Source organism: Diceros bicornis, chromosome 6 (genome assembly GCF_020826845.1).
Source record: "Diceros bicornis minor isolate mBicDic1 chromosome 6, mDicBic1.mat.cur, whole genome shotgun sequence".
In the NCBI taxonomy this organism is placed as follows: domain Eukaryota; kingdom Metazoa; phylum Chordata; class Mammalia; order Perissodactyla; family Rhinocerotidae; genus Diceros; species Diceros bicornis.
In genome coordinates, this window is record NC_080745.1 from 79,039,660 (window position 1) to 79,060,616 (window position 20,957).

A 20,957-nucleotide genomic window follows, 5' to 3' on the forward strand; every position below is an offset into this window, starting at 1 on the left:
GCAGCTGAGTCACAAACCTAACTCCTGCAATTTGGAGTATCTGTCCTTGTGACTTTCAGTTTGGGGCTCAAATTCTGAAGTCACCGTTTTCTCTGTCCGTGGTCTCTCCTAATCAGCAACCGCATGAGCTTTTTGTGCCTGAGTTTCAGCTGCTCAAGACAATGGCTGTCACAGCCTGTGAAGCTCTTCCTCATAATTTCCAAAGTGAATCTTGTACATACCATAGTTTATCTTAAGCCAGGCCATCTCAAACATGCCTCCAAATTGGGGAAAATCTATCTAGCCACTATTATGTGATATGTTAACATATAAATAAAAACTTAAATTTCTTAACTTACAATAGCTAGTAACAACATTAGATATGTTTTCCCACGATTACTGAGCACCTGCCGTGGACAGCCACTACCCCAGGTGCTTGATATATATACATTAAACCATTTAATTTTCTTACTAGAACCCATGAGGGAAATTATCCCTATTTTACAGCTAAAGAAACCAAGCTTCAGAAAGATTATTTACTTGCCAAAAATGTTTTAGCTCCCCAGGATTTTAAAGCAAGCAAATTGTGGAGGTGATTTTAAAGCCAGGTCTATATGACCCATATGTCGAGCTGCCCTATTGTCGAAGTCGCTGAGGCCTCATCTGCCAGGCCACTCACTCACATATTAGAGACATTGAAAATGAGCAAATCTTATGGATGCTTCTGTTCTATCCTCTGGAATTTTCCCCTTGGTTCTTGAACTACATGTTCATCTTTATGGTGTCCATTAGAACACCTTATTCTTAAAATATTAATGTTTAAGCAGTTTATGGATTTTTTCTCTAATTCTGCCTCCCATCTTTAAATCTGATGGATAAATCAGAAAAGCGTAGGATTTCTGATGCAACATGAGGAGCAAAGTTAATAAAAGCTTAAGACAAGATGATACACATTTACTGATTTGTTGGTACTTACAGTGTGTTGCCATACTTTTTGTTAAAATTTTGAAAATGTTTTAAATAATTAAGCATTCAAGACCACGATGGGACTAAGAAGCTCTTTCTATTAAAAATATCCTTAAATTATGTTGACATGGACATGTTGTACTGAACAGTTATAGGTGCTGGGGCTCCTGATGCAAATGTCGTTTCTATTATGGATTTTTCTCAATTTAGAAAATACATTCAGTAGGCTAAGTGTCCAAAATGAGCAAAGATGCACACACTTGCGTGCACACAGGCACACACACACACAGACACAACAAAGACTATCATTTATTGGGTATTTACTATGAGTAAGTTGCTGTAATAATCATTTTCTTATATTTTTTATTTAATCTTTTAATAATCCTATAAATTAGATACTACTATTTGTATTTTACAAGTTAGGAAATTGAGGGTCAAAAACTTGCCAATAGTTTACAGAGCTAATAACTGACAGAATCAGGTTTTCAACCTAGTTTTTTTCTGACTGTCAAGTTTATGCCTTTAATTCCTATGCTCTAATGTTTCCCTGGTGTGGAAGAATTAAATACAGCATAGAAAACTAAGAAGGAAAAAGGCACTTACATGAAGTATGTTAAGCTCACATTTAATTTGCTCTGTTTTATGTTTTGGGGGAAAAAAAAAGAAAAGAGCAAAGAGAAAGAAGGGATTTTAAAGAGTGACTCAGAGATCAAACATTATTTTATCTTTGTCCCAGAGCACTTCAGACTCAAACCCGAGGCTTCACTACTGCTGATACGCATCCCCCTCCATGTCTTGTAATTGGTAAATTTACATCATTGTGTGTCACCAGCAGCTTAAAAAAGCACAGATGTCAGTTTTAAGAAATCCTGGGAATTTCAGGCTTGCTCGGACTAATTGGCCCAATCAATAAAATGCTAATGAAAAAATAAACCCAAACCTTTACTGTAGTAGCTCTGAATTCTGATCACAAAGATTAATCTAACTGCCTTTCTGAAATCCTTATATTTTCACACACTAAAAATAAATATTTTTCCTTTAAAAAAAAAACGTATTTGTCTTTTACAAAATTATTAGTACTAAATTGGTAGTGTAAGGATTACCAGAAATTCTAATTGCAAATGTTAGCTGTTTTATAAAATTAAATTCCACTGTTGCATTTTCTTAGAACAATAGAATTCCATGTTGTCACTTGTTGATTTTAATGTCATCTTGATAAGACATCTAGGAATTTCAAGCAACTAACTACTTAAGCATTAGCATCTCTCTAATGTTATATAATCAGAGGAAGCTTCCATTTATTTACACCATCTTTACTAGCAAAAGAATGGTACGAGACAAGGTCAGAGCCCGCTTACTGGAAGCAGCAGCCTGGCAGGCTGCTTAGGGTCCCTGGTATGCTTTTTTCTCCCTGAACTGTCCCTCTTTCCTCTCTTCCAATCTCAGTGTCGTTAGCATAACAGGATCAGACAACGAGAGTTCATCTTGATCAGCCCCCTGTCTTGTGCAGCCTCCGTCTCATATTTTTAAACATATCCACAGCCTGACTACATAGGTTCTCATGGGTATAATTTCCAGATCTTGATTTCCTTTTAGTATTTGGAATGTGGCCACTGCTTGGCTTATTTTTATACAAACATGCCAGAACTTATGCGTTGAACTGGTTGCTGCCCCCTTCAAGGCTGTTACCTTGGAAGGTTAAATATACTTGTTTGAGTGATAGGAACCTTAGTAGTTTAGAAACGGAGAGGACTATGGGACTTAAACGCACTCCAGCTCCTACCCTTCCTGCTGGTTCAGCTTCTTCCCAAACAAACTTCAGACGGTGTCTTTGTCACCATCTTCACTTACTCCCCAGCCCACTGTAATCTGACTTCACAGCCACCTCTCTATTAAATCTCTCCTGCTGAGGTGGCCAGTTACCTCCATGTCTCTTAATGGGGACAATTTGGTGAACTCTTGTTTTCCCTAACCCACTCATTACACTAAAAATTATTTATCTGACTGCATACCTAACTAGACTGTGAGCTCCCTGCAAGCAAGGACCATCTTTCTTTATCACAGTGTCTTCTATGTCCAGCATGGTGCCTGAAACAACAGGCCTTCAATACTTAGCTGAATGAATGAATGAATGAATGCATTCATATATTCGGTCCCTCTGATTTTACACATTCAAAAGAAGTCATACAATGTGCCCATGGTCATACAGCTGAGTATTGGCAGAACCAGCAGGTGACCCCAGGTCTTCTAACTCCCAGGCCAATTAGTTTCATACCATACTGACATTGCTCAAAATAAGTTTTGGCTTCCTCTTTAGAATTGCTTTCAAAGCCCATAGTATATTCTCTTGAATAGACGTAGTGGCAAATCTTTACTCTCTTGGTTGGTGACTTTGATATTTGGAATCATCCTAATGTTACCAGGAGCCTCTGTGATCTGGCCTCAAGCCGCCTTTCTCCATTACTACCACCTACAGATCCTTCACTCCGCAGAAACAGAATACTCACTTGTTTTTCTTACATAGCCTGATGTTCCCAGCCCTATGTCTTTGTTTAAAATGTTCCCTCTGCCAGGAATGTCCTTCCTCTTTTACTCCCCAAAGGCCCAAATCCTACTCATCTTGGTTCATATTCTTTCCAAAACAATAATTTGACCTGTAAAGACAGAAGGAGGAAGGAAATGAGCATTGATTGACCTAGTATTTTCACATATCTCGTATCATTGTATCTCACTAAATGGAAGCCAGAGGTGCACAAGAACTTGGTGTTCAGTAAAAAGAGGAAGAGCCAATGAGTGTCACAACCTATAATGCATTACAAAAAAGTTTGAAGGGGGACTGGCCCTGTGGCATAGTGGTTAACTTCAGCACAGTCTGCTTCAGTGGCCTGGGTTCGTGAGTTTGGATCCCAGGCGTGGACCTACACCACTCATCAGCAATGCTGTTGTGACCCACATACAAAATAGAGGAGGAATGGGACAGATGTTAGCTCAGGGCAAATCTTCCTCAGCAAAAAAAAAAAAAAAAATTGTGTGAAGGTATGTGTAAAAGGATATTCTAGTTTTAGGTATTCTAAACAAAAATGTAAGAAATAAAAGGATATTCTAGTTTTAGCCTAAAGAATTTAAGGCCCCAGAATGGGGACATTATTATAGTCAGGCTTCAGAGTAATTTGCTTAAAAATATACATTGAGATGATTTGACTCTGTTTATATTTGTAGTAGCCATTTGGAATCCCCAACTTCTGTGGGGAAGAGCTACATGAGATTGGTAATCAGGTGATTTGTATATGTGTGTACATGTGAATACATACCCCCCACACACAGGTGCTGAGGACTGGGGAGGTGGAGGAGGGTGCAGGGGAATCGGATATTTCTTCTGGAAGAGGTGGCTTCATTTCTCTTCTGCTGCCCACTTCCCCCCACCTCCCACCACCACCACCACCACACACAAACATCTGCCACTTCTCCCTGAAGCTCATGGGTGTGTAGGTTTTATTGGTTGGTTTTCTGATTATGAAATTAATGTTGTCACTTTAGAAAATTTGGAAAAGAGAAACCAAAATCTTATAGCTCAGAGATAACCAACCAAAGACATATTTCCTCTCAGGACTTTGGATATATTTAGATTTTTTTCTTTTTACATAAGTGGCATCATTTTTTTATGAAGTTCTGTATTCTGCTTTTTCACTGAATGTTATATAATGAGTATTTCTCTGTCATTAAAATTCTTCAGAAACATAATTTTAATGACTACATAATATTGCATTTTATGGATGTATCGTAAACTTCTTAATTATTCTCCTCTGTTTGGCTATTTATGTTGTTCCCAGGCTGCTGCTTTTTTTTTTTTTTTTTGGTGTTGTAAATAACGCTGTGATAAAAGATTCTCATGTAAAACTTTTGTCCACATCTCTGATTACTTCCTTAGGATACAATACTAGTTCTGAAACTGATAGGTATGAACCTTTTTTTTCAGGTTTTCAGTACATATTGTTAAGTTCCTTTTCAGGAAAATTTTACCAATTTATATTCAGCCAACTGAGGCATTTTGAATGTCACGAAAATGACTGTAGTAAATTATGGCCACATCCCCTCCCTAATGAATATGCCCATGGGACATAAGGAGACAGTCAGATTCCACAATCAAAGGATTAATTGCAATTGACTAGTGACAGGCCCCTGCGTTCAGCAAACCAGAAGCCTCTGCAGAGGCCTAGTAGAGGAAGAGTGCAGTAGAAGTTATCTGAAATTAAGACAAAGCCATCCATTAGCACATGAAGAAGCTGGTAGTAAAGTTTATCATTACATATCTAGTACATTTGGTAGTATGTGCTTTATTATTACACCCCACCTGCATCCTAAAAGCATTTGAGGTGAGCACTGGGCACCTGGGCCTGCTCCTCCTGGAGTGTCCCCTGAGCTCCCCAGGCTGCACAACTGAGCAACCAGATTCCAAAGCAGAGATAATCATCCCCGTGTTCAGTGGGTCCTAACTGATCCATCTCTGCTTGATTACTGATAATATCATGAACATCTTTATACATCAATCCAGCTTTTATGAAAGGCAATAGAACATTAAAATGGTTAAGAGCACAGACTCTGGAGCCAGACTGCCTGAAGTTTAATTCCTAGCTCTACCGTTTAATAGCTGTGTGATCTTGGGCAGGTTACCCAATACGTCTGTGCCTTAGTTTTCTCATCTATAAATTGAGGATGATAATAGTCCTTTCCTTTAGAATTGTCATGAAGAGTAAATAGGTTAATACATGTAAAGTTCTAGGAACTTAGTCCTTAGTACTCAGGCCCATAGTAAGTGCTATGTAAGAATCTCCTATTTTTATTTATTTATTTTTGGGGGGGGGTGAGGAAGATTAGCTCTGAGCTAACGTATGTTGCCAATCCTCCTCTTTTTTTTTGCTGAGGAGGATTGGCCCTGGGCTAAAATCCAGTGCCCATCTTCCTCTACTTTATATGTGGGATGCCTGCCACAGCATGGCTTGATAAGCAGTGTGTAGGTCCGCACCAGGGATCCGAACCTGCAAACCCCGGGCCACCGAAGTGGAGCACGCAAACTTAACCACTACACCACTGGGCCGGCCTCAAGAATCTCCTGTTTTTATTATTTCAAGTTGCTAAGAATTAACTTTGATAGACAAACTGATGTTAGATAATAAAAATATTTTAAAACAATTGCTTGGACTCTGGATAGAAAGGAAAACTCTTTTTCAACTAGGTTCCCAAGAATATTCTAGTTCTGTCTTTGCAAAGTTTTTTATGACAACTATACTTAGTAAACTTTTGCATCTCAGAAATACTTGAAAGTGGTATCTTATACTAGAGACAAAGACCATTACCATCCCATCTGATACATTTCCCTCTCATATGAAAGAAATGGTATACTTTATCATCAGACATTAAAAAAATCTAGTCTTCTATTCTGTCTGAGGTAAGGAATTTCCTAAATTAACACTTAAAAACCATAGAACTTTGCCCTAATGTCACAACCCAGATATAACAATGGCAAAGAAACAAAAGGCATATTTCCTTTCAGAACATTTTTTTTAGCCATACCCTTTCTCCTGGATTCATCTAGACAAAAATCTCAATGAGGTTATCAGTGTGTGTTTAGAATTTGACAGTTCCAGCCCTGGAAAGGCTTGGTCAGATTCTTCATATATGTATTGGACTTCCAACAATGAATCGTTTGAAATATAATTCCAGTGAATGATCCTGGTGAATAAGTGAGCTCAATGAAAAAGCATCCAAGTAAAGGAACTATTCAAAGAATCAGGAACTGCTTGACCAGCAGGAATTGGGCCATGGACTTTAGAGTCTATAAACTCCTGGCCATCATGGATAATTGATAGTCATAATCTTCCAAAGAGCTTTAATTGGATATTTGGAAATCTGTATGAAAATAAACTGAGTCAACTAAATAAGAATAAACACAGCTAAACTAAATACTATAAATCTTCAAAAAAAGAACCCTAATTAAAAAGATATATTGTACTTCCTGGACTTTGCCATCCTGGTTGTTTTCAAAATCATGCCACTGGGAAAGTACAACTGTTTCAAATCAAATAATTTAATCTCCCATGCTGGGGCTTAAGAGTGCGTTCTCCCATTTTTCTCTTGCTACTTGTTTTGGGGATAAAGCAGTGCGAATTATTCAGACACCAATCAGATTTATCATCCTGTGCCTTTTGATGACATCCATCTGTTTATCTAAGAAGCCATTAAAGACTTATTGAGTTACAGCACTATGGAGAAAATTGGGTTATCATCTACGGTTAAATCCAATTCTTGCATCTGCCATCTTTTCAGCTTATGTGGTATATTCTGAAATTACCCTGACTTGCAGACCTACACTACAAGAATACATTTGCTTCATAGCCTTTTTATGTCATTTCTAGAGAATTTCTAATGCATGAGCAATTTGTGGTTCAGGAAAATGTTGACAGAAAGATGTCAGTGCTTTCTCTTGTTAAAAGTTCAAAAGCCTAATAGGGCCTGTGCCAGCTTAAAAGTCTTATTCAAAAGTGGGTACTGTTCAGTTCCGAGGTTTGTGTTTAGAGGAGCCCCTTCAAAGAAAAATTTGACTCTAGGTCATAAAGGTAGAATTGTGTTAATCAGAAGATAAGGATAAATTAATATCAAGTCAAAATTCAAATGGACAAAAAAATAGTGAGAGCTCATCACAAATGGTGTTGGATAAGTACCAGCAGGTAAACTGATAAGACACAAAGGACCCAATCTTCCTAGGGAATGACTAGGTAGGAGTTCAGTGCTTATCTCACAGGTCAAGCAGCTTAAGCAATACTAAAAGTCATGTTTTCTGAGCTGGCTGAAGAGGCAGTGGACTGTACGGAGAAAACTAATTGAAATAAAGTGAATATTTGCAGTTTCCTGGAGATACTGTTATATCCTGACTGCAGGAGCTCCAGAGAAAGAGCAACTGTAAATTGGGCAGATGCTTCACTTTGCCAATTTTTCTAGCATTTGTCAGAGAAATAATGAAGAATCCATGAGTAAAACATTTCCTTGATTTGTTTATGTAAATCAGGCCAGAATTCTGGGAAGCCTAGATTTTCTGGGAATCTTCAAGGATTACAGCATAGCTGCTCTTCATTAAAATCTAGCTGTACACACCATTTATTGGCCATTTAAGGAGTTCCTTCCGGTCATATTTCACAGCGTCCTTTCGTTATTTTCCTCATTGTAAAATAAGTACTCTGAGATGAAGACAACAGCTATGCAACAGCTGAGCATAATCAGTTGAGACCTACATGCCGGATATGGCTGGTTTCGGAAAAATATTCCTTTGTCTGTCTATCTGTTTGATTGTCTGTGACCTTCATACATCTCTGTCTGTGCTGTCAGCAGAGAAAGTGTTTCTGTAAGTCACTAGTGATGCCACAATGAGAGAAAGCTATCGCCAAGCCAAGGATGACCAGGAACCAGGATCTAGACCCCAGAGTAGCAAATAGGAGGCAGAAGAGTCTCCTGGGATTATTTCATATCCTGCTAAATTCATCCAAAAGGTGAATTTGAGTAGGACTGAAAAACCTCTTGTTCACTAGTGATGCCACAATGAGAGAAAGCTATCGCCAAGCCAAGGATGACCAGGAACCAGGATCTAGACCCCAGAGTAGCAAATAGGAGGCAGAAGAGTCTCCTGGGATTATTTCATATCCTGCTAAATTCATCCAAAAGGTGAATTTGAGTAGGACTGAAAAACCTCTTGTTCAGAGTAAGAAGTTATATTCTTTATGATTTTAAGAGCTGTGGCATTTCTCTCTTCATCACCCTAGTCCACTCGTAAAATACTTCCCCTAACTTGCTCAGGTCTGAAATTCTATGCCTTAAGGTAGTTTCTAGTCGGTGAAAGGGAGGAATGAGGGCCCTTTGGGCCAGAAGGAGAAAACACTGTTTCTCCAAAGCTTTTGTCTCGAATCTACTCTATTGATTGCCCACTTGGTAAACATTTGACTTTTATTCAGAATAGTAGAGGAAAATATACTGGCCACTTTTCATTCACTCATTCAAAGATTAGTTTCAGAACATCTACAGACTATTTCACAACATTTTATTTGATAATTAATTTTAGTGTTCAGGTAGGAAAAATGATATTGAGAATTCTTTAAGTTGTTGTTCAGTAATGCCGTTGATTGATCAGTTAAGAATGTTAACCAAGATACAAATAACTACCGGAATGGCTAAAAGCAAGGTTTTGAAGATGTATTGGGAATTGCTGGGGGCAATAGTTCTGGGAGAACCGAAATGAAACAGCACAGTAATGCCCAGAGGTAGTACTACCACTCTCCTCTCTTTCATCTTTCCCATCCCTTTATCTCCTACCCAGCTCTCCATACTTCTCAACTGGGAGGCAGATGTGGTTGCTCTCTCTCAGACAGCCTGCTGGAGAAGATGTATTGCCTTTTCTGTCCACCAGTGACATCCACCTCAACATCTTGGCTTTACTCTATGGCTTCTTTAGAACGTGGAATGGAAGGCCAGAGGTGCCGTGTACTTGCTGGGCTGAGTTCTTCCAGCTTGAAGTTCTCCTTGTGTGCCCAACCTCTCAACTGAAGTTTCCATTCTCACCCTGACCACTACTAACTGAAGCAGATAGCATCACCGACTGATCATCAAGTTCCTGCCTGATTTTAGGTTGCCCTCCATTACTGACTTAGGAAATGAAGATATTGTTTACCCTTACAGGTGTTTCTTGAGAGTCCATTTCTCAAGTACTGGGCACTATTGAAGAAAGAAATTAATGTTAGTTATACATAAACTTTAGGAATAGAAAAGAAAATTTAGATAATTACTTTTCTAAAGGAGACTGTAATCTCCTTGGGCAGTTGATAAATTACTTTGTGTAACTTCCATCACTGCAAAAGGTAAAATGAGAAAGAAAAAACACTAAGTGTTATGGACTGAATTGTGTTCCCCCAAATTCATATGTTGAAGCCCTAACCCCCAATGTGATTGCATTTGGAGATGGGGCCTTTAAAGAGGTAATTAAGGTTAAATGAGGTCATAACTCTATAGGAATGGTGTCCTCATAAGAAGAGGAAGAGACACCAGGGTGTGTGCACAGAGAGGAAAGGCCATGTGAGGACACAGACAGAAGGTGGCCAACTGCAAGCCAAGGAGAGAGGCCGAAGGAGAAACCAAACCTGCTACACCTTGATCTTGGACTTCCAGTCTCCGCAACCATGTTCTACTGTTTAAGTAGCTCAGTCTGTGATATTTTGTTGTGGAACCCCTAGCAGAGTAATACACTAAAAGTTAAATGGAGTCAGCAGAACTTGAGATTTTCAAGTCCTGCTGGGCAGGACTTGGGCAGACAGTATAGAAGGAGAAAGTCGATCTAAGCAGAGGGATTCATGAGCAAAGAAGAGTCATAATCAGAGTGATTTGGAAGTGGGGAGTTGCTAAGTCTGATAGAAGATGGCAGGAAGGCCCTCACTCCCAAGATGCAGTTGAATTTGATCTGGTAGCAATTGAGAAACCAATTATGGGTTGCTGAGCAGGGACTCACCTGCAAATGCAGGGTTTTAAGAAAATTAACTTTGCTGCAGTACACAAACTCAATTATAAAAGATTAAGACTAGAAGTGGAAGACCAGTTAGGAAAATATTACAGTAATCCAAGCAGATAAGGGTCTAGATAGTGGTAGAAAGGGATGGTATCTGATGAATTTGAAAGTTATTGCAAAGTAGGAATTGATAGTACTTGGTGACAAAATTGAATTAAATTGACTAGTAAATCATTTCTTCTTCTGTGCATCTCAGCATTATATGTCTCTACCAGTGAACTCATTAAAAAGATTGTTATGTTTTTGCTGTTGCAAAGTTCTTAATATAAGTTGATTTGAGAACTCTTTTCCAGTTGAATAAAGTTAGTGAGCTGTTGGAAGTACCCTAAAGATTTTAGTAAGCCAGGCTTCATTAAAAATTAGGTAATCTAGGGGCCAGCCTGGTGGTGTAGTGGTTAAGTTCGTGCACTTGGCATCGGTGGCCCAGGGTTCACAAGTTCAGATCCTGGTGCAGACCTGCGGACCACTCATCAAGCCATGCTGTGGTGGCATCCCATAAACAGAGTGGAGAAAGATGGGCACAGATGTTAGCTCAGGGCTGATCTTCCTCAGCAAAAAGAGGAGGATTGGCAGCGGATGTTAGCTCAGGGCTGATCTTCCTCACTCCCCCCCACAAAAAAATTAGGTAATCTATATAAATAAAACTTTCAAACAATTGAAACTTACTGTCATTACTCAATTTGGGGGATGGAGAGTGGCTAGTCCCTCTGATAGATAGCACATCAGAGGGGTTAAGTTATCTTGAGGGACAAATGGAGGAACAAGTTCAGCGTCAATTTCTCTAAGAATAGTCAGGAAAGGGACCCCACAAGAAAGCCCTCTAAATCTAGGTATCTGTCCCTGAGACAAAAGGGAATGTGGAATGAGGGTAGAGATCCAAGGATCTAGGTAGGTCTTGTACACTAACGCACTAATGTGTAATGAGCATCTGTTATGTTAGGCTTTGCATAGATTGTTCGTTTCATTTATACCCATTGAGCCCTTAGTAGGTGTTAGCTCAGGGTGAACAAAACAGGCAGAGTCCCTGCCCTTTTGAAGCTTACTGTCTGATGTGGGAGACAGGCATCAGACAAATAATCACACAAATACATAGCTAATTACAAATCATGATAATTGCAGTGAAGGAAAATACAAAGTGGTATGAGAAAGTATAACAAGGGTTCCTCATTTAGATCTGCCAGTTAGAGATGGCCTCCCTGAGTAAATGACATTGCAGTGGAAACTTTGAAGGATGACCAGGAATTATTCAGGCAAAGACTGGAAGAAAGAGATTTCAGGGCAGAAGTAAGGCCAGTGATTTGCAGGGAGTCAGAGTGCTGGCTGTGGCATTCCAAAGATGTGGCAGCACGGGGGGTGGGGGTGGGGGTTGAGATCTAGTCATCAAGAGACTTGAGTTTGTTTGCAGAGAGCATAATCCCTGATAAAACCGACCGTTAAAGACTAGGGGTGTGGCTTAAGGCAGCATTCAGTCACAGGGACATTGAAAGGCCAAGTAGAAAACCAAATACCGAGAGTCTTGGATACAAACTGACAATGGGCCACCTGTAAGTGTAAGCTGTTGAACCACTGCCTGTGAGGTCCTCATATTTCCCAGCCCAGAACCTATAGGCACAAGCTAAATGGAAAATGCAGTGTGGTTTAATGGTCAGAACGTCGGATATGTAGTCAGATGCATGTGGACCACTTTCCAGGTTTTTTATCCTGGGAAGCACACTTAGCCTTTCTTAGCGTCAGTTTTTTATTCTGTAAAATGGGGATAACACTACATATCTCTGAAGAACAGCAAAAGGCTCAAACGAGATAATGTCTATAACATGCTCAATTTCCTTCCTGATGAACAATATATGCTCTTTCTTAACAAGTCACTATTCTTTTGCTGTTCTATTTGGTTCATATTTATATGAGTAATAACATGAAGATACCTACATACTTAGTAAAATGCATGAACTTTATAACCAATGTTTTCTTTCTACTCAAAACCTTGTTTGAGTCTTTTCCACTTTTCCTCGATTTATAATTGTTTCATACTTTTGAGGCTCTCTCAAATGAAATCTCCAGATTAGGGGAGAGTGAATGGATTAGTATGTAAATTTACTCACTTAGACGTAGAATTCAGTGTGTACTCAATTAAGATTTGATCAATGAATGATTACTGCATAATTACAGAGATTTGACAGAGATAATCATCATTAATTAATTGCTAAGATAGTATATATTAAAAAAATAATTTTAAAGCATTTTTTGGTAATTTGTGTTTTTAAGTGGTTAGTAAACTGAATTCTAACCTCTTGCTCTCCGAATATTCTCTTAGCTATAAGCCTACCATGTTTTAATTAGAAAACTGTTCTGACAGTTCCGGGAAAGGAAACATTTTTTCTGTTTAAAACATTTCTAGCATTTCAGCTAAAGAATTTATCTAGAATGATTTTCCCTTTAAAAGGAATAGTAGATAATTAGAAGCATAGTACAGTAAATTTTCTGACTTATGGATCCAAGCCAAGAACCATACAACTTTTGTGCTTTATAAGCAATTGCAAACTAAAATGAGTAACTGGTATATTGAAATAGAGCTGCTTTGAGCTGCTATTACCATAGAATACTTTTCCGGCTTTCTTAGGAGCAGAAGAACAAAATTGAGAAGAAGGCATCCATCTGATTGAAGCTAGAATGCTGCTTGCATTGTACTTCACTTTAGGCTGAATGGTGGTCATTTTATTGGCTATTAATGTGAATAGAGAGATCACTCATTTTCAGAATGTAGCCTGCAAAAAAGATCTGTAGCCAACACACATGGCTAGAAATGAAGCTGCCTGTATAGACGTAGATGTCCCTGAGTCTGGTCATAGGATTCTGGAAATCGTAGTAGAAAGATCATAGATTTGCTCAAATCAAGAATGTCTGTCGGGTGTTACTGAAACCTCCTCTTAGCTCTTCCTCCAGGTAGGCCCAATGCAGATAGTCGCTATTAGTGTGTACTGTTGGGTCAGGAATACGTTAGTGACAACTAGTCAGTAAGGTACACTGGTCTTCAAATATTTCCTCTATGATAATACCTGGATGAGATATTTTATTTGGACTTTGGGAACAAAAGCATTGCTTGAGAATATTTAAAACCTAGTAAATATAAACAGTAAACAAAATTTAACACAATTAACTTTATCTCAGTCAACCACATATCTATAAAAATGCTGTGTTGGTTTAACCTCTCTAGGGACTTGGTAATATTTTTCCCTTGACAAATAGATTTCAGTTTTTATTCATTTGTTCAAAAGTACTTACTGAGTACAGGTAAAATCCTAAGCACTGTGCTAGGCACTGGGTGTGCAGCACTAAGTAAAATCAACTCTGACTCCCACCCTTGTGGACACTCACAGTCTAGTGCGCGAGACAGAGAGGAATCACATGGTGCCACAGTATCCTTTCTGCAAATGAGATCTTTGGAGGAATCCCAAAGATCTCAGATGAGAGTGGAGCAGGTCTGGTAGAAATGGAACAGGCAAGGAACCTGCCTTCCCCTTCTCTTCACTGCCCTCTTGACAAACCTCCTTAGGTTCTCTGTGGACCTACTTTGAAAGTCACTTTACATGCGGCCTGATGAACAGAAAGACAGTGGAAACTTTGCTCTGTGGGACACCATCCTGGCTAAATCTATTTCAGATCTTGCTGGCCAGCCTCACCACGATGGCCACACACCAAGGACACAGGACTTCACTCCAACCAACCTAATGCTGCACAGCTTGCTCTTTGCAATGAGAGACACGATTTATTTATCACTGTGGTTTGGGCAGCAGAGAGTGCCACTAGGAAGACCTTTCTCCTAGGAAATAGAACTCTAAGAAACTATAATTATAAGAAAGAAATAGATATGGACAACTTATAGAAAACCTCAGTGCACCTACACACACACAGATACATGCACACACACTTATGTTAGCCAAATGTTTTGAACCTGCCAAAGGGGTCTAAACTTGCAGAGCATCAGATAGTTAGAGCAGTGTGTCTCTGGTCGAGATAGATTAATCTGGGGCAGGGGGCACGTACCTTACAAGCAGTTTTCTTTTGCTCTTTCCCTGCCCAAGAAGAACCTGGAGATGTGCTTCATTTATACTGAGAGTGAGAAGGTCCCACTTGCCATTGTATTATGGCCCTAGAGTTCAAGGTTCTCTGCTCTCTGATGTGTAATGTATGTGTTGTGTTAATACCCATTCCATTTGACACTAGTGCCCCTGATACTGTGTATACATGAGTAGGACAAGTATGGCTCAGCAGCACCATGGCCCACACTTGTAGAAAAATTTACTTCCTAACTCCTCAAATATTAATTGTTTGATTGAAGGATTGGAAGATTCCAGTGGTAGGAATGAGAAAAGATGAAAATGTGGAGTTTTAGGCATAAAAATAGTATAAAGAAGAGAAAAATTATAAAGGCTATCACATATATGTTGCATATTCTATGCCAGATACTATTAAAAAGGTATATGTGCATGCATTCACATACTCACTTAAGCGTTACAGCAGCACCATGTGATAAACACACTTCTTACTGAAATTTTGTAGATAGAGAAGCCAAGGTACAGCACCTTGCCCAAGATCACACAGCTAATAAGGGAGAGAGTCAGGATTTGAAGCCAAACAGTCTAGCTGCCAAGTCGGGGCTTTCAGCACAGTACTATGCAGCCACGGGGCTAGGAGAGCCCTCTGCAGGATGTGTAGGTAGAGGGCAGTTTTCTTTAAAAGCCGAAGGTGGGTGTGAACTCAGTGAGGCTATATAATAGGATGAAGAGAATTATGAAGAAAGAAATTAGGAACTTTGAAAGGAATAGAGGACAAGGTTACCTGTAGTAGACCTTGACTATGATGATTAAAACTGAAAATAATAATAGTCACTTAGCTGCTTTAAATCCTTTTTTAAACATAGATAGTGGATAAATTTTAAATAAATACTAGTCATCATGAGTTTCTTTGAAAGGAATACTAGAGATTCTGGCAAAACTGTGGTCCAAGTGGCTGCAAGGAAAACATTTTCAACCTGAAACTGAGGTTATACTTACTCATGGGCACCAGTAAATCAGGGAGCCAAGAAGAGGCTGTGCATGATGGGTGAGAACAAGCTGATAGAACAGTATGGAAAAGCCTGGGGTCACAGTGGAGCAGTACAAGCTGAGTTCAGGAGCCAGGAAAATTTTCAGAAACTGAAAGTCAAAATTTACTAGATGGTAAAAGCTAACATACCAAAGATGATGCCAAAAAGCATCTGGAAATGAGGCAAAGCCTGCCTCAGACAGGAAGCATCTTATATGCTGGACCAACAACCAAAATTATTTCAGGATACAGTCATCTTGCTCAAGCCCTCACTACAGTGCTTGACCTAGATGGGCAGGTGCTGTCAGCCCAGGACCTAGAACTGTAGCTCAGACTGACAAGCTCACTTTTTGAAGGACCCCGGGGACCTGGGACACTGGGTTCAGCCTGTGCCTGGCCATGGGAAAACGTGGACTCGAGAAAAAAGTAGGGAGTCCTAGGCTCTGGCTAGAGGAGACCAGTGATAATTAGAAAGGGAGCAGAACTGGAAGGGCCTAGAAGAATGTGATTAATGTTTAAGACAGCCAGGCCAGCTGTGTCCCTGTCATTCACCTAATCGGTACTGAATTTTCATCCTGGCTCTTCTGTGCACTTAAGTATAGTGAAGCCCTGAGTATTTCCTGTGTACAGTAGTGAAGGAGGGTGAAAGGACTCCTTAGAAGAGAAAGAGGGGAAGCAGTGAGTCACAAGATAAGGGAAAGGACTCCTTAGAAGAGAAAGAGGGGAAGCAGTGAGTCACAAGATAAGGGTTTTTTCCCCCCTTGAGACACTGAAAAGGACAAGCTTTGGATGGGTAGCTATGAGGACCCTTCCCACTTTGATATTCTCTGGGTCTCTGAATCTCCTGATTCCCTGAGAGTGAAAATTACTCAGAGATATGGGGGCTGCCCACCCATGTGTTTGTGGAGCTGCACTGGTACCTGTGTCCTCAGAGCCTGACTTGTCTTTGCAGAGGCTGCGGGCTCCCTCTCCCCAGGGCTTTCTCAGTTTGTGCTTAGGGCAGTGCCAGGCTGGTGTGAGGCTGGGGCTTTCCCATCTCTCAGCACTCCCTCTGGGGGACAGGTCGCCTCCCTTGCTCTCCTCTCAGTTGTCGATGGGAGTCTTGTATTGCCAGGGCCACGCTAGCTCATTTACAGCCTCTGAGCAAATGCAGTTCCACCCCAGAGTTCAAGCATTGGCACCCAGAGTGTGAGCTGCATTTCGGCCCACACTCATCCCTTCTCCGGCAGTTCCTGTCCAGTGAGGAGCTCGCACAGCTGCCTGCGGCACCCCGAGCACTGCTGCCGTTTCTGCTGGATGGTAATGCACGGGCATTCAGGCACACCTAGGCCATAACTTAACTCAGCAGCTTTCTCCCACACATTTCTTTTCCTATATTCTCTCTTGTTTGCCTAACCAAAATGTTAAAGTCATTTTTGACTCCTCCCTCAACCTCTATGTTTAGTCGAACACTAGTGTTGATCCTACCTCTGATTTCTCAAAGACTATTTCTGTAGTTCAAAAAGCCACATACTGTATATCTCTTTTACTCATTATAGGTTGTCTTTCTCATCCATTATGTCCATGTGGAAACTGATGCTTAGACAATTTAAGTATTTGGTCCCAAATGAGTGCTACCACCCAGGTCTTCTGACTCTGAATCCCAGGCGCTTTTTCACCTGCATTGCCCTGTGCTCCTCAGTTGGCTTCCCCCGCCTCCCTCTCCCCTCCACCAGCCCATCCTCCACCCTGGGGCTACAGGTAACTTCCTCAGACACATTCAGCCTATTCTGTCACTTAAAGATCTTTGAGGGCCAGCCATTTCCAACAAGGTGAAATTCACCCCTCAGCATGGCAGCCTCACTTATTTTCCCAGCCTCATTTTCTAGCACTCAGGCTTTGTCTCCAACACCGCCAGACTGAGACCAGCACAGCCAGGTCCTGGGCTCAGATGGTACCTGGGAGGTGCTGCAGGCTCAGCACTCAGCATTCACAAGCAGGTGTTGTCTCTGGGGAAGGGGTTTGGAGGGTGGGAAAGCTGAGCCCCAAAAGGCCTTGAACAAAAACCAAGAGCTGTGCAAAGAATCACAGACGTTGTAATCCTTGCAAGGTGTCCAGACAAGCTGGGTATGGTGAGTTTGGGGAGAAAACTAGCAGTCAGGTTCACCCTGCCCAGGGCTGCTGGGGGAATTTTGACTGAACTGCCTAAATAAGTGGCCTTAAAAGCACCACTCAGCCTCTGACACCCACGTTCTCCTTTCTAGTCATACTGAACTAGTCATGGTTTCCATAGGCGCCCTGTGTTTCATACTTTCATTCCTTCACCCATGATATCCCTTCAGCCTGTAAGGCATTTTGTCACCTGGAAAAGTCCCATCACTCCCCAGGGTTACACATCATTGTCACCTCCTCTGTGAAACCTTCAAGACTCCTCCTTGGCAGTGTTAGAACTGTCCTCTGGTTTTGTAACAGAGGAGTAGAGAGGAAGTTCTGGGAGGGAAGGAGTCTGAGTGGAAGAGTGAGAAGCAGAGCGGGGAACAGAATGGCATGTCCCCACTGGCTCCTGGGTGTTTGCTCATCGTACTGCTATAGCATTAGCGACTCTGTGTGTTGGCTGGTTTTATAATTAGCCAGATGTCTATGAATACCTCAACCCTTGCCAGATAGCGAGTCTTTAGCGCTCCCTGCCTGCCTCCCAATAGGCTGCTAGTTATTGCTAGAAACCCCCAAAGAAATGAACCATAGTCACCACTTGACTTCAGCTCTGTTTGAATCCTCTGGCTCCAGCTGTCCCTTGTCCATAAAGCCTTTAGATGCCTCCCACTGCCATGGCCGATCAGGGGAACAGATGCCACTAGCTGTCCAAGGCTGCAGCCTCTTGATAATCCCAAACTCTTGTTCTCGAAGGCACCGGACCTGGGCTCGGCTTTGCACAGGATGGTGAGACTGTACCCTCTGGCTCCTGGACACCTCTCCTTCTATCCATCCAAACCAGAAAGCACCTCTTTACCCCTCCTGCACAGGGGACCCACATCCAGCCCACAAGCTCCAGTTTCCCAGAGTGCTTCTCACCCCATCTCAGACCCATTCCTCAACAAAGATTTCTTCTCTCCTGTTAGAAAAACAAAGCTCTCTTGCGTATCAGTGAGTGAGTTTCAGCTGTCAGGAGTTGGCAGGCAATTATATCTTTAGGTGTAAACCCAACAGAAATGGGTATATATATGTACCAAAGGACTTGAACAGAGGTGTTCATATAAGCGTAATTGTGATAGCTAAAAGCTGGAAACATGCCAAACAGGCAACAGTAGAATGGATAAAGTGTAGTATATTCATACACAGAAATAGTATACAGCAGTGGAATAGATAAACTATTGCTACATGCAACAGTACAAGTGAATCTCACTTACATAAGGTTGAACAAAGGAAGCCAGCCACAAAAGAGTATGTAGTGTATGATTCCATTTATATAAAGGTTTTTTTTTTTTTTGCTGAGGAAGATTGGCCCTGTGCTGACATCTGTTGCCAATCTTCCTCTACTTTTTTTTTTTTTTATTGTATATGGGACTCCACCACAGCATGACTTGACGAGTGGTATGTAGGTCCACACTCAGGATCTGAACCCGTGAACCCCAGGCTGCCAAAGCGGAGAGCATCAACTTAACCATTACTCCACCGGGCTAGCCCCTAAAGTTTTTTTTAATGACAATTAATGAGTGGTGAAAGGAGTCAGTTTAGTGTTTCCCTTTGGAAAAGAGAAAGCAGAGTGAGTCCTCTAGGGTTTTGGTGTAGAGAGAACTCTGACTTTTGGGGGATGAATGTTTTTACCCCTTCTGCTGGAGAAAGGATCTCTGATCTGATCTAAAATGGCCTGTACCTCTCAGATACAGTCTTTTTGTACTCTCCGTCTCAGCCTGTGGTGGGGCATTTGAGGTGGACGTGGAGAATGACATTTTCAGTAGCGTGGTGTCCTCTCTGCTCATAGGAAGGAACCTGGTGGTTGATTTCTGTAAATAAAATTCCGGGGAAAACTATGTGCATTTAAATATGGGCTCTGGTAGCAGCAATACTAGAGCTGAGGAAAAATGGAACCAGTTGTCATAAACAGGCAAAAGAAAATAGCAGTTTCCATCTGGACCTTACCTTTCCATGGCTATTTTAGCCATCATCATTCCAAAATGGATTTGAAATTGTATTTTACCTCATTTCTCTTTATATCTGGTGCAGTATTTCTTTTGGTAATCCATGCTTATGAAGCACTTAAAAACAGAATCCTGGCCTATTTTCAAGGATGGGAGATATGAAACACCAATTAACTATAGAAAGGTTTGAATTTAGGATGGTTTTATTTCACCATGCAGGATGTTTCTCAACATAGCCGGCTACGGCAAACTGCACTACCGGAATCACATTACTCCCATTGTGGATCCCTTGGCTGTCAGGAGATTCTCAGCAAACAACAACAACAAAAAGCATTAAGCCGCCTCTTCCTAATTATGTCTCTCTCTAAATATCTAATTATCATTGAGAACAAATTGCATGTTACAGAGATAATATTATGGGGAATCGTTAATCTGTTGGGCTTCTGCTTTTGAATTCCTGTGTCAGTGTCGCAGCTGCTAGAGCAAAAAATTTTGCCACCTGGACACTTCAATATGATTTCATATTTAAATGCAAAAACTGCTGAAGAGAGGTTCTATTTGATGGACTTGGCTTCTTCAGGCATTTTGTACTTACACATGCATCACGTGTACAGCTTTTCCAGATTTCCCAGGTAGCTGGGAATATTGAATAATTGAGCACTTAGAGGGACAGAATTACAAGGGAGCAATGGGAACATAGTAATACCAATAAGGTGGCAGCAGAATTAACTTCTCTAATTCTTTCTTTTATCAGTGCACAAAGGTCTGCAGCTTTTCGTGACATTCCTCAGTAACTACATGGGATTTCCCTAATAAGTGCTGATCCAAAAAGTACACATGCCCAAAGATTACCTGATAATTGCACCTACTGTAATATGCTTAAAGCTAATTAACATTCAGTCTTCACTTTAGAGAATAGAAATTACCAGGTACTTATCGTATAATTACATCTTTGTGCATTCGCTGTTGTAATCCATGGCATTAACTATATAATTAAATGATGAACAGTGACTGTATTAGTAGATAATACTTATGTAAAATTTGTGCCTTATCCAAAAAAATAGAATAAAATAAACAGATTCAAAGAATCACATCTCATTGTAAATTTCATTGTTCTCAGGGAGATTGTATAGCATGTCAAGAATTAATAGTAATGCTGTTAGCTCCTCGGAGTTGGGAAGATGATAATACTGCCCCACTGTCAGGAAGAT

At 40.7% G+C, this 20,957-nt stretch overlaps 1 protein-coding gene across 2 annotated transcripts in view; it reads left to right on the forward strand.

Moving 5' to 3' along the window:
* Positions 1–20,957, forward strand: part of ATRNL1 (attractin like 1) — a 739,265-nt gene that overhangs the window by 659,090 nt on the left and 59,218 nt on the right. The gene's annotated exons all lie outside the window — the stretch shown is intronic.